The 11,445-nt window shown below is 49.0% G+C and overlaps 1 pseudogene across 1 annotated transcript; it reads left to right on the top strand.

Moving 5' to 3' along the window:
• Positions 1–2,718: 2,718 nt before the first annotated feature.
• On the top strand, positions 2,719–5,501 carry LOC125540793 (putative 2-oxoglutarate-dependent dioxygenase AOP1; annotated as a pseudogene). The gene is made up of 4 exons (XR_015615637.1): positions 2,719–3,185; positions 3,295–3,449; positions 4,816–4,991; positions 5,067–5,501. The product of XR_015615637.1 is annotated as a putative 2-oxoglutarate-dependent dioxygenase AOP1 (transcript).
• Positions 5,502–11,445: the final 5,944 nt, after the last annotated feature.

Raw genomic sequence — 11,445 nt, 5'->3', positions numbered from 1 at the left:
GGATCTCCAAGGGGGCGGCGGCCAAGGGGTGGCTTTCCCCCCAAGCCAAGTGGGGGGCGCCCCTACCCCTAGGGTTTCCCAACCCTAGGCGCAGGGGAGGCCCAAGGGGGGGTGCACCAGCCCACTAGGGGCTGGTTCCCCTCCCAATTCAGCCCATGGGGCCCTCCGGGATAGGTGGACCCACCCGGTGGACCCCCGGGACCCTTTCGGTGGTCCCGGTACAATACCGGCGACCCCTGAAACCTTCCCGATGGCCGAAACTAGACTTCTTATATATAAATATTTACCTCCGGACCATTCCGGAACTCCTCGTGACGTCCGGGATCTTATCCGGGACTCCAAACAACTTTCGGGTTACTGCATACTAATATCTCTACAGCCCTAGCGTCACCGAACCTTAAGTGTGTAGACCCTACGGGTTCGGGAGACTTGCAGACATGACCGAGACGACTCTTCGATCAATAACCAACAACGGGATCTGGATACCCATGTTGGCTCCCACATGCTCCACGATGATCTCATCGGATGAACCACGATGTCGAGGATTCAATCAATCCGTATACAATTCCCTTTGTCAATCGGTACGTTACTTGCCCGAGACTCGATCGTCGGTATCCCAATACCTCGTTCAATCTCGTTACCGGCAAGTCACTTTACTCGTGCCGTAATGCATGATCCCGTGATCAACCACTTGGTCACATTGAGCTCATTATGATGATGCATTACCGAGTGGGCCCAGAGATACCTCTCCGTCATACGGAGTGACAAATCCCAGTCTCGATTCGTGCCAACCCAACAGACACTTCCGGAGATACCTGTAGTGTACCTTTATAGTCACCCAGTTACGTTGTGACGTTTGGCACACCCAAGGCACTCCTACGGTATCCGGGAGTTGCACAATCTCATGGTCTAAGGAAATGATACTTGACATTTGGAAAAGCTACAGCAAACGAACTACATGATCTTTGAGCTATGCTTAGGATTGGGTCTTGTCCATCACATCATTCTCTTAATGATGTGATCCCGTTATCAATGACATCCAATGTCCATAGTCAGGAAATCATGACTATCTTTTGATCAACGAGCTAGTCAACTAGAGGCTCACTAGGGACGTGTTGTGGTCTATGTATTCACACATGTATTACGATTTCCGGATAACACAATTATAGCATGAACAATAGACAATTATCATGAACAAAGAAATATAATAATAACCATTTTATTATTGCCTCTAGGGCATATTTCCAACAATTGGTGCACTTCTTTCTCCCGATGATGCTACTACATATCGTAGTCTTGTTGGTGGTCTACAGTACCTGACTATTACTAGACCAGACATTTCCTTTGCGGTTAATCGTGTTTGTCAGTACCTTCATTCACCTCGTGATTCCCACTGGTCTCCTGTCAAATGCATTCTTCGCTATGTTCGTCTTACAGCCTCATATGGCTTGCACCTTCAGCCAGCTCCCTCTGGTATTATCTCTGCTTTTTTGGATGCTGACTGGGCAGGTAATCCTGATGATCGGCGCTCTACGGGGGGATATGCTATGTTTCTTGGTCCCAACTTGATCGCTTGGCGTGCCCGCAAACAGGCTACGGTTTCTCGCAGTAGTACTGAGGCTGAGTACAAAGCTGTAGCCAATGCGACAGCAGAGCTTATATGGGTACAATCATTGCTTCGTGAGTTGAGGGTCCCTCAACCACAGCCACCGATTCTTTGGTGTGACAATGTTGGTGCTACATACCTTTCTTCTAATCTAGTATTTCATGCACGAACAAAGCACATCGAAGTTGATTATCATTTTGTCAGGGAACGTGTTGCACATAAACAACTTCAGATCAAGTTTATCTCTTCTAAAGATCAACTTGCAAACACCTTCACGAAGCCGTTGCCATTACCTTTGTTTGAGGTTTGCCGGCGCAATCTCAACCTACGAGACACCGGTTGAGATTGAGGGAGGGTGTTAGACTTTGTATTTAGGCTAGTTTGTAGCTTCCATACATACCTTGTATTTGTACATGTCCCTCATATAAATATATGTACCAGGCCACCCCTAGAGGTTGAGCCGACCCAAACCAAACCCTAAGTCTAATATGTTCAATTGCAGATCTATGCATGCCTTATCTATCGTTGCAACTGCAAGTCAGACAACTACCACTCACTACTAGTTTTCGTATCCAACCTAGATTCCATCCTTACCGTAGAAAAGATTGGATTTAGGAAAGGGAGAGGATCTTGAAGAAGTGCCCTGGTTTTCAGAGGAGGATTACTCGGTGATGATCTTGATGAACTGATGAATAGGATGGATTGTGAAGATCAAACAAGATGTTTGGTGATAAGAAAGGCACCTCTGAGACCTACCACCTTGGCAGCGATGCGTGGATAAACCTCCGTATGCCGTTGGAGGCCGACAACGCCTTCATGGCTAGCAAACTAGCAACAGGCCATTTGCAAAAAACATAAAAACATTTATTAGGGCACATGACCATCTGCTGACTTCTACCTACTCCATTCCCAAAAAAGTGTCTTTGATTATTTTGAGACAAAGGAAGTATTATACACACACTGCTATAAATTGCTACGATTAAGCAATTCACACCAACATCCAAGAGAAGACGAATTCATGCACGAAACCAAGAATGCCGGCTAGTGTTGACCACTACCTATCTACATTTAATTACTTTCTCCGTCGTAAAATTGCTTAATGCTATAAATTGCTACGATCAAGCAATTCACACCAACATCCAAGGGAACGTTCCGATCGAACACACGAGACTAATTCACGTACGAAACAAAGAATGCCGGCCAGCCCTGAGCAGCAGTTGAAGGAGATCACCAAGGTCGACCTCCGAGGGCTGGAGCCTGGCCGGCCAGGGTGGGACGAAGCCCGGGACGCGGTGACCACGTCCATGGTGGCGCACGGCTGCGCCATGGTCCATGTCCAGCACGTCGGGCTGGACGAGGACATCCGGCAGGCGCTGTTCGGCCGCGCCATGCCGGAGCTGTTCGCGCTCCCCGCGGAGGCCAAGCAGCGCAACGTCAACAGCGACGTGCAGTACGGAGGGTACATCGGGCAGATACCCGGCATGGCGTACGAGAGCATGCGCATCAAGGACATCACCGACGCCGTCCACATCAGCGACTTCGCCGGTCTGCTCTGGCCGCAGGGCAACCCCGCCTTCTGGTGAGAGAGACTAGACTAGCTACCACATGATTCTTCATCGCTCAATCTGTACATATGCAATGTGTTTTTGACGTGCATGGATCCCAACATTGTTGTTGTCTCACTCCAGTGACACGGTCGGGGAGTTCGCCAAGAATGCTGTCAGCCTGGAGAAGACGGTGACGAGGATGGTCTTGGAAGGCCTGGGCGTCCGGGACGAGCACGCCCTCGACTCGCACCGCGACCAGCTCTGCTACAGCTTCCGGATGTCCTACTAGAGCATCTGCCCGGACAGGGGCGGACCCAGGACAAAAATGACCGGGGGTCCCATGTCTATTACATATATGTGGATATCAAGTCATAATGTAGATAAAAGTAATACACTTATAACAATATAATATACCTAGAATACCATATGACGATGAATATGATTGCAAAAGGTCCAAAATAAAGAGTTCGCTTGAAATATTAGTTGATTGCTAGAAACTGAACAGTAAATGAGAACCAAAGTTTTCAAATTATGAATAAATTATAACCGCCGACGAGAAAAAGCAACACTAGATCATGATTGCCAATAAAAAAAATCACTTAGCATATATTAATTACAGTTGTGTAATAAGTAAGTTAAAATCATTACCTTTCTAAAATGGCTTCCTGCATTCTTTCATGGCCTCAAAGCGAACAATTACAGCATCATTTGTATCCTTCCTCATTTTGCTTTTCTCCACATAACAAATAAGGATGTACTTCAAGGCATCATCACCAAGGCGGGGCCGGGACATCAACCTGTTCATGTAGTGATGAGACATCATTTTGTTCGACCAAGGGTCGCGGGATCGAGGCATCATTCTGATTATGTTCATGTGACGGGCCTTCATCTTGCACTATGGTTCTCCTCCTTTTTGGAAACCTTTCCATAAACTGAGCTTCTCCTGCAATTTGTAATTATTTAGGTACTTGACTTTTTCACAAAAGGAAAAAAAATTAAGAATCATGTGTACACATACATAACATGAATTGCAATTGCCCAGCTGTAAAATAAAACTTACATGATATGTTACTGCCTTGCAGTAGCTTCCAGCCGTCCTAATCTCCTAGAATATTGCAGTATTGTTCGCCACTGATCAATACAATAGCCAAATAGTCTAATAGCTAATACAGTCAAAATGTGTAGTCTTATCTAGTAGCCCTAATATCCTAGGGTTAGACAAATAAAGTAAGAACTAGAGCATAATTTGGGAATTGAAATAGAGGCAGACACACGCTGCGAATTGGGGTCTAATGCAACATACCTTCACTGATTGAGCGAATTGGGGGCATCTGGCGAAGTAGATGAACAGGCGAGGGGTCGAGGACGACGAGTCAAGAGGCCGCGAAACGCGCAGCGGCCGAGCGGCGAGTAGAAGAACAGGCAAGGCGACACACGAAGCCACGTACTGACGTACGTATAGATGTACTGCCTGGGTATGGGCCTTCACCAGGGCATGCTACTACTCAGCTGGGCCTAGTTGGCTAGTTATGGCCCTTTTGTCTGTACGGGGTGTCCCATTAGAAAATTTAGGGGTGTTCAGGCCTTTGTAGGCTTTATATGTATAAGGTAAGATAGGTTTTTACCCGGTGTCATGGCCTACCTGCTGGGCCAACATGGGCAGCCCGGAGGAGAACACGGCCAAGGTGAGCCTGCCGGAGCACCGTGACAACAACATGACCACCACGATCGTGCAGCACGAGGTGGAGGGCCTGGAGGTGCAGCTCAAGGACGGCAGCTGGTTCGCCGTGCCCCCCGAGCCGGACACGGTCGTCATCGTCGCCGGCGAGCTGCTCAACGTAAAGCCTGACATGCACCCCTCTTCCCCGCTACCGTGTCTGTGTGCTGAACTGTTAATAAACGTCTGGCTGCAGGTGGTGACCAACGGACGGGTGCGGGCCTGCCTCCACCGCGTCAGGACGCCGAGCAACCGCGAGCGCTTCTCCGCGCTGCTGGGCTGCATGCCCACCCAAGGCTCCACGGTGCGGGCCATGGAGCAGCTCGTCGACGAGGACCACCCACTGGTATACCGTCCCTGCGATCCCTACGAGTACTGCGCCTTCAAGTACTCGGAGGAAGGCCGCAAATCCGGCGACGCGCACGCGCTCATGGCGTTCTGCGGAGTAGCCAAAGATGGACCCAGCTGTGTGATGGATTAACTGACGAATATAGACCAAGGACCACGGAAGAAACTCTGCATGCAACATTTTCCCTTTACTTTCGCCTGTGCTTACACAGTTGAGCACGTACGCTCTCCAATGGCTTAGGTTTATCGGTCGAATGATGAATAATGTTTCCTTACGCTTTCAGTTTTGTTCAGATGTTATCTTGTTAAAGATCTTCATAATATTCAGGACTCCACTCCAAATCCGACGTGAGACATTTGATCATGACAAATCAAACATTTTTATGTTAATTTATATTTGCCGATGATGACAAGTTTAGTTAGCGAGCATTGCAAATCTGCATCGATTCATTTTACCGCAGAAAATGCCGTGCTTGAAAACTAAATTTGTCATCCTCACGCCAACGCAAATTACCATAAAAAACTTCCAATTTGCCATGCTTATAAATTGGCGTCAGATTTTGACATTACCGAATAATTATACTAGCAGTGATTTATCACTAGGCTTGTCACAGCCACGATGGCAACTTGGTCAATTCGTTATCCCGGGCGCACTAGAGGGGAGCCATGGAATAATCTGTACTATGTACTTAACACCAATCATCTAATACCTTAATGCTATTTTGAGACTACTTTTGAAATTATGATAATGTTTAAAAGCTATACTATTTGAGTATCTGTTGTGTAGATTTTCGCAAATTGAACTGGTGTATTGAAGTTATGAAATGTGCAATTGTTTTGTAAACCGTAGCACCCCCCGTCCCGAGATCCTAGGACTGCCACCGACACAAAGTGACTTGTTGTCACGATGCACACATGTTTACATAATGTTTTTGTACTCATGATTAGACATGAAAATCACATCATACAAGATTCTAGCAACATATTTTGGAATAATGGTGGAAATCAGGACATTTAATGGACAAAATGGCAGGATTTCAGAGAGTGATCGATGCTTAAGTTCAAAATGAAGATGTGGATGTGCTCTTGCAAGGCTCTCCTCCTCGAAGTACACATGGGCACCCCACAATAAGGGCCTATGCCAGGCTCTGTCACGACTTTCCTACAGTCTGGCTTCATGTTGCCTACTTCGTTTAGCTCAATTTTCTAATATTTTCATTTAGCTCAAAAAGTCCATGGATTATTCAGAAGCAATATCTCCACTCTAATGTTTTTTCACTATAGCAAATGGTTATTACAATGGAAGAAATTTACATCATGTCAATTCTCGCTTGTGCTATGTTTATTACAGATTATACTGGAGCCAAAGGCAACAACACCAGTCACACCCAAAACACCTCCTACCCACGAGTGGCACCAACTCCTGTCGCCACCACCAATTTGCCTAATCTTATGTGGCCTTAGGGCCATGGAGGTGTGCTGGATCCCAACCCTCACCGGTGGGAGGGCTCCTACTCCCTTTTTAGGTGTTTTTTTTCGGGTTTATCTAAGGTTTGTGTCCTATTCAGGAAGGCGAGACGGCACGGACTCTCTGAAGATGGAAAAATGTTCTCTCCGCCTAGCCCCTTCAGATCTGTGTCGGCCATTGGCGCGAGATGCGGAAGATTAGAGAAAGTTTTAGGCTTGAAAACGGATTGGGGGTGTGAGAGCTTGGAGGGTGTTGGAGTAGAAGGAGAGCATGGGAGAAAGGATTGGTCGCCCTATTCTTTATAAGTCAGTAAAAGACGAAGCGTCCCCTCCGCTATGCCGTAAAAATCGCCACGTTTCGGCTAGTCGTGCCGTTATGGCCGCATTGGGTGAAACAATTAATTGATGATATCCCCTAAAATGCGGGGCACAATTTCTGTTTTGATACGACGTGCCAATAGAATCATCATCACCATTACCACTAGGGTTTAGTCCACAACTCATGATCTCTAGGTAGATCAACTCTGTACTTTGATACATTCATAATATAAGCAAGAGCAGGACACGGAGTTTTACCTCCTTTAAGAGGGTCTGAACCTGGGTAAAAGCAGCGTGTCCCTCGTCTCTTGTTACACATCGATCCGATCTCACAGCTCGGGCCTCCCTACCCGAGGTCTGTCGGTTTTGGCATCAACAACATGCTAGCAGCAACGATGCAACATCCCATTTTTTTTTCAAAATTTTAGAATGTTAGTTAGTTAAATTAGAAAAAAAAAATAAAACTTGCTTGTGTTTCTTGAATATTAAACAACAGAGAATTAAAGGTCTTTCCCATATATTAATTTTGGATCTTATTTGGGTTTTATTATGTAAAAGACCACCTCAAAAACAAAATCAAATGAGAGAAGGTAATATGATTCATTTAGTATAAAAAGGGTTGGAATGTTATAATATTATCTTTTTTTGGGAGTTCATAAATATTTTGGGAATTATTTATAACCCTAAATTAATTTATAGGGAAAATTTATAATGCCCAAAATAAAGTTTATAAAAATGCTATATTTTTTCAAATAACCTTAGGGCTTGAAGTGTTTTCCTAAGCTCTAATTATTATGTCGTTTATATGTGTATGTTTGCATAACTTTTCAATATGTAATGGTTTGATTTAAAGTCAAGTTCATTTCAGAACTACTTCCTCTGTAAAGAAATATAAGAGTGTTGATCTGAACACTCTTATATTTATGGCCAGCTCTACGCGTCATCCGGTTGCCAGGAGGCAAATTCTAAACCGCCTCGCCAGCCGTTCGATGAGAGTTGCGCAGCCGTTTGATTGAAGCCGTCGGCCGTCGCTCGCTCGTCAACAACCCAGTCCTCCCCTCCTCTCATGTATCTGCACTGGCCATGCACCATTATCGCTTTCCAGCAGCCACCATAAACCACCGGTCAACTCCCCCACAGCAAAACAGCCCGTTGCATTGCAGTTTCTATCGCTGGCAAGATCAGGATGTCCTGGCGCCACACAAGTAGCATTGCAGCTCGCCTTACATCTTCGGTCGCCAACGAGATTCTTTGGTCGCAGCACCCCTTGTTGCAGTGCAGCGTAGCCTCACGAGTGCTGCACAGCAGCGCCGACAACGCCGACATGCTCCGCGTCACAACATCGGCAGTCGGCACCGACGAGCACCATGTCGCAGCAGGGAATCACTGACGGGGCTGCGTTGCAGCACCGGCAGCCCCCAACGAGCGCCGCATTCCAGCACCGAGTCAACGACGAGGCTGCGTTGCACAACCGGCAGCACCCGACAATCGCCATGTCGTAGCGCCTGCAGCACCGTCGAACGTTGCATCGCAGGACCGTCAGCCGTCGCCGAGCGATGCATTGCAATGCCGACAAGACCAGTCACCAAAAATGAGGCTTCCTTGCAGCACGCTGACGAGCCGCATCGCAACACCGGTGTGTTGAACTTGGGAAGCAGTGCTTGGAGCTTAGGCAGTAGGCCATGGTGGAGATATCTTGGGCAACAACCATGGTGGAGAGAGCTTGGGCAACAGCCATGGCGAGAGGTGAGGGACAAACAGGGGATCGAGCTCTATGAAAAATTGAGTGGTGCTGCAACGAGGAATGCGTTGCAGCCGCCGACGAGCCCGCATCGCAGCACCGCGTGTGGACTCGAGAGCAGAGCTTGGGCGGAGCCATGGCAGAGAGAGCTGGCAAGAGGTGCGGGACAGAAAAGGGGATCGAGCTCGTTCAAAAGAATGAGTGGTTCTCGTGACCACGGGAGACGAGGAGATAAGGCTGGGCAGCCGGTGGCCCCACCGTGACGCGTGGCGTGCGCAGAAGGCGGTTGATGCGAGTCGTGTTTTCTGTCCCAACTCAAATTTGTGATCACCTCACTATGCCTGGATTCTTTTTCTGGGCAGTTACGGATCCCGAGCTGTGGCTCCTCCGCATCTTCTGTTTCCCACTTATGGATGGATGGATGGATAAATGGATGGATGGCTGGGATTGACAAGAAAAGGGTATGAATCCGCGTGACTACCCAACGGACCAATCAGCGCCTTAGCCATCCGTGCCCTCTTCTCTTCTCTCACACCAACACCAAAATGAATGAATGCTTGTATCGATCAACCAAAACAGCAGCCCAAACCAACCAACCAACTAGGCACAATCAATCCCCGATCCATCCCAACGTCGGCCACCACGACTCCATTTTCTCACTCCCTCCCTCCCTCCCACTCCGCCGATGCCTCCTCCACTTCACCGCCAAATGACGGCGACGGCGTCCGCTTCTCCCCCTTCCCCCACTAGCTTGACTTCTCCCCGTTCGCTGCGAAGGTGCCTCCTTTTGCGCCGCCACATACTCTCCCCGGTAGACGCCCCCACGCTCTCCCATCCCCTCAGCTCCTCTCCAATACCACCACCGACAGCCGCGTGCGGCAGCGATGGCGCTCCCTGATCGACAAGGTTGCGTGGCGTCGCTCCCAGATCCGCGACGGCCGCACCGGTGCTCCCGCATCACCGCCCTAGTCATCGAGGCGCCCGCGCGGCTCACGGCCACCGCCACGTCCGTGCCTGTCAATGGATTCGAGCTGGCCTTGATGAAGGCGCTCGAGGCCGGCCAAGAAAAAGCTTGCCTTCTCCACAATCGCCACCCGGAGAGGACGATGGGGCTTCCTCCGTGTGGCTCTGCTCGCTGCTCGGGCGACCACACGGCCGTGTTGTGGCCTCCGACGCCACGCGCCCTTCACTCTTCCGCGCGACGAGTGTCGGTGTCAAAACCGACGGATCTCGGGTAGGGGGTCCTGAACTGTGCGTCTAAGGCAGATGGTAACAGGAGGCAGGGGACACGATGTTGACCCAGGTTCGGGCCCTCTTGATGGAGGTAATACCCTACGTCCTGCTTGATTGTTCTTGATGATAGGAGTATTACAAGAGTTGATCTACCACGAGATCAAAGAGGCTAAACCCTAGAAGCTAGCCTATGGTATGATTGTCTATTGTCCTACGGACTAAAACCCTCCGGTTTATATAGACACCGGAGGGGGCTAGGGTTACACAAGGTCGATTACAAGGGAGGAGATATACATATCCATATTGCCTAGCTTGCCTTCCACGCCAAGGAGAGTCCCATCCGGACACGAGACGAAGTCTTCAATCTTGTATCTTCATAGTCCAACAGTCCGGCTGTCCGGAGACCCCCTAATCCAGGACTCCCTCAGTAGCCCCTGAACCAGGCTTCAATGACAATGAGTCCGGCGCGCAGTATTGTCTTCGGCATTGCAAGGCGGGTTCTTCTCAAAATCTTGAATATCTGTTAAGTAGTGTCCGGCTCCCATAAATGTTGGACTTCTTGGCTTCTGTGCCCAATAAGGGCCATCTTCCATGCGTCGAGCGAATGCGAGGAGCCAGGGCGTTTTTACATTCGCCCCCCTAGCCAGGTAAATAAATTGTCTATTAAAGGGATGGAGATTCTTAGATCCAATCCACACCATCCTTCCATGGCGAGAATCCATCGGAGCGCGCTCGGAAAAAATCCATTCCATCATGGCCGACCACCGCAGCTCCTCCTCCCACCCCCGTAGCCCTAAGCCCGGTGATTGGGAGAAGTGTTCCGTCCCGCACAGTCGATTAGTAGAGCTGCAGACCCGGGGATTTCTTCCTCCAGCGTATATGGTCCCTGTCCGAGCCGGGCTCGCCACCTATAATGGCAGGGAGCAAGCGGAGAGTTTCCCCAGTCCCTCTAAGGGGGAGCGGGTATGCCTTGTCCCCTACTTACTAAGGGGACTCAGATTTCCAATTCATCCGTTCCGCTTGCGTAAGGGACCGGACTCCGCTGCTGCTTTAGCAAAAATTCTGTCCGAGTTGTTCAAGGGAGAGGAAGAGGAGTTCATCCGTATCAAGCCACGGGATGGATTCTCCATGTACAACCCTCCAAGCTGGGTGAGTTGTACCTCTTTACTCCCATCCTTCCCGCATTCTTCGTCGTAGGTACTCACCTTGCCATTTTACGGCAGGAACTGCGAAAAGCTGTAAGGGAGGTCAATAGCCCACCTCCACAACTAGAGGACCCTGGCCGGGCCCTCGGTCCCGGACTCGAAGAGGATCCAGACATATTCGTGGAGCTGATAGACAGGCAATTCTATCAATTGAGCTGCGATGACGCTATGGTGGCCATAACGGCCGACTATCCCGGACTACTCCCTATGTCGCACGTAAGAAAAACAAAAATCCCAACTCCAAAAATAGGATCCCCTTTTAT

This window comes from Triticum urartu, chromosome 2A (genome assembly GCF_056163025.1).
Source record: "Triticum urartu cultivar PI428250 chromosome 2A, HENAU_Tu73, whole genome shotgun sequence".
NCBI classification, from domain to species: Eukaryota; Viridiplantae; Streptophyta; class Magnoliopsida; order Poales; family Poaceae; genus Triticum; species Triticum urartu.
The sequence above is the reverse complement of the archived record's forward strand: the minus strand, read 5'-3'. Positions and strand labels throughout refer to the sequence as shown.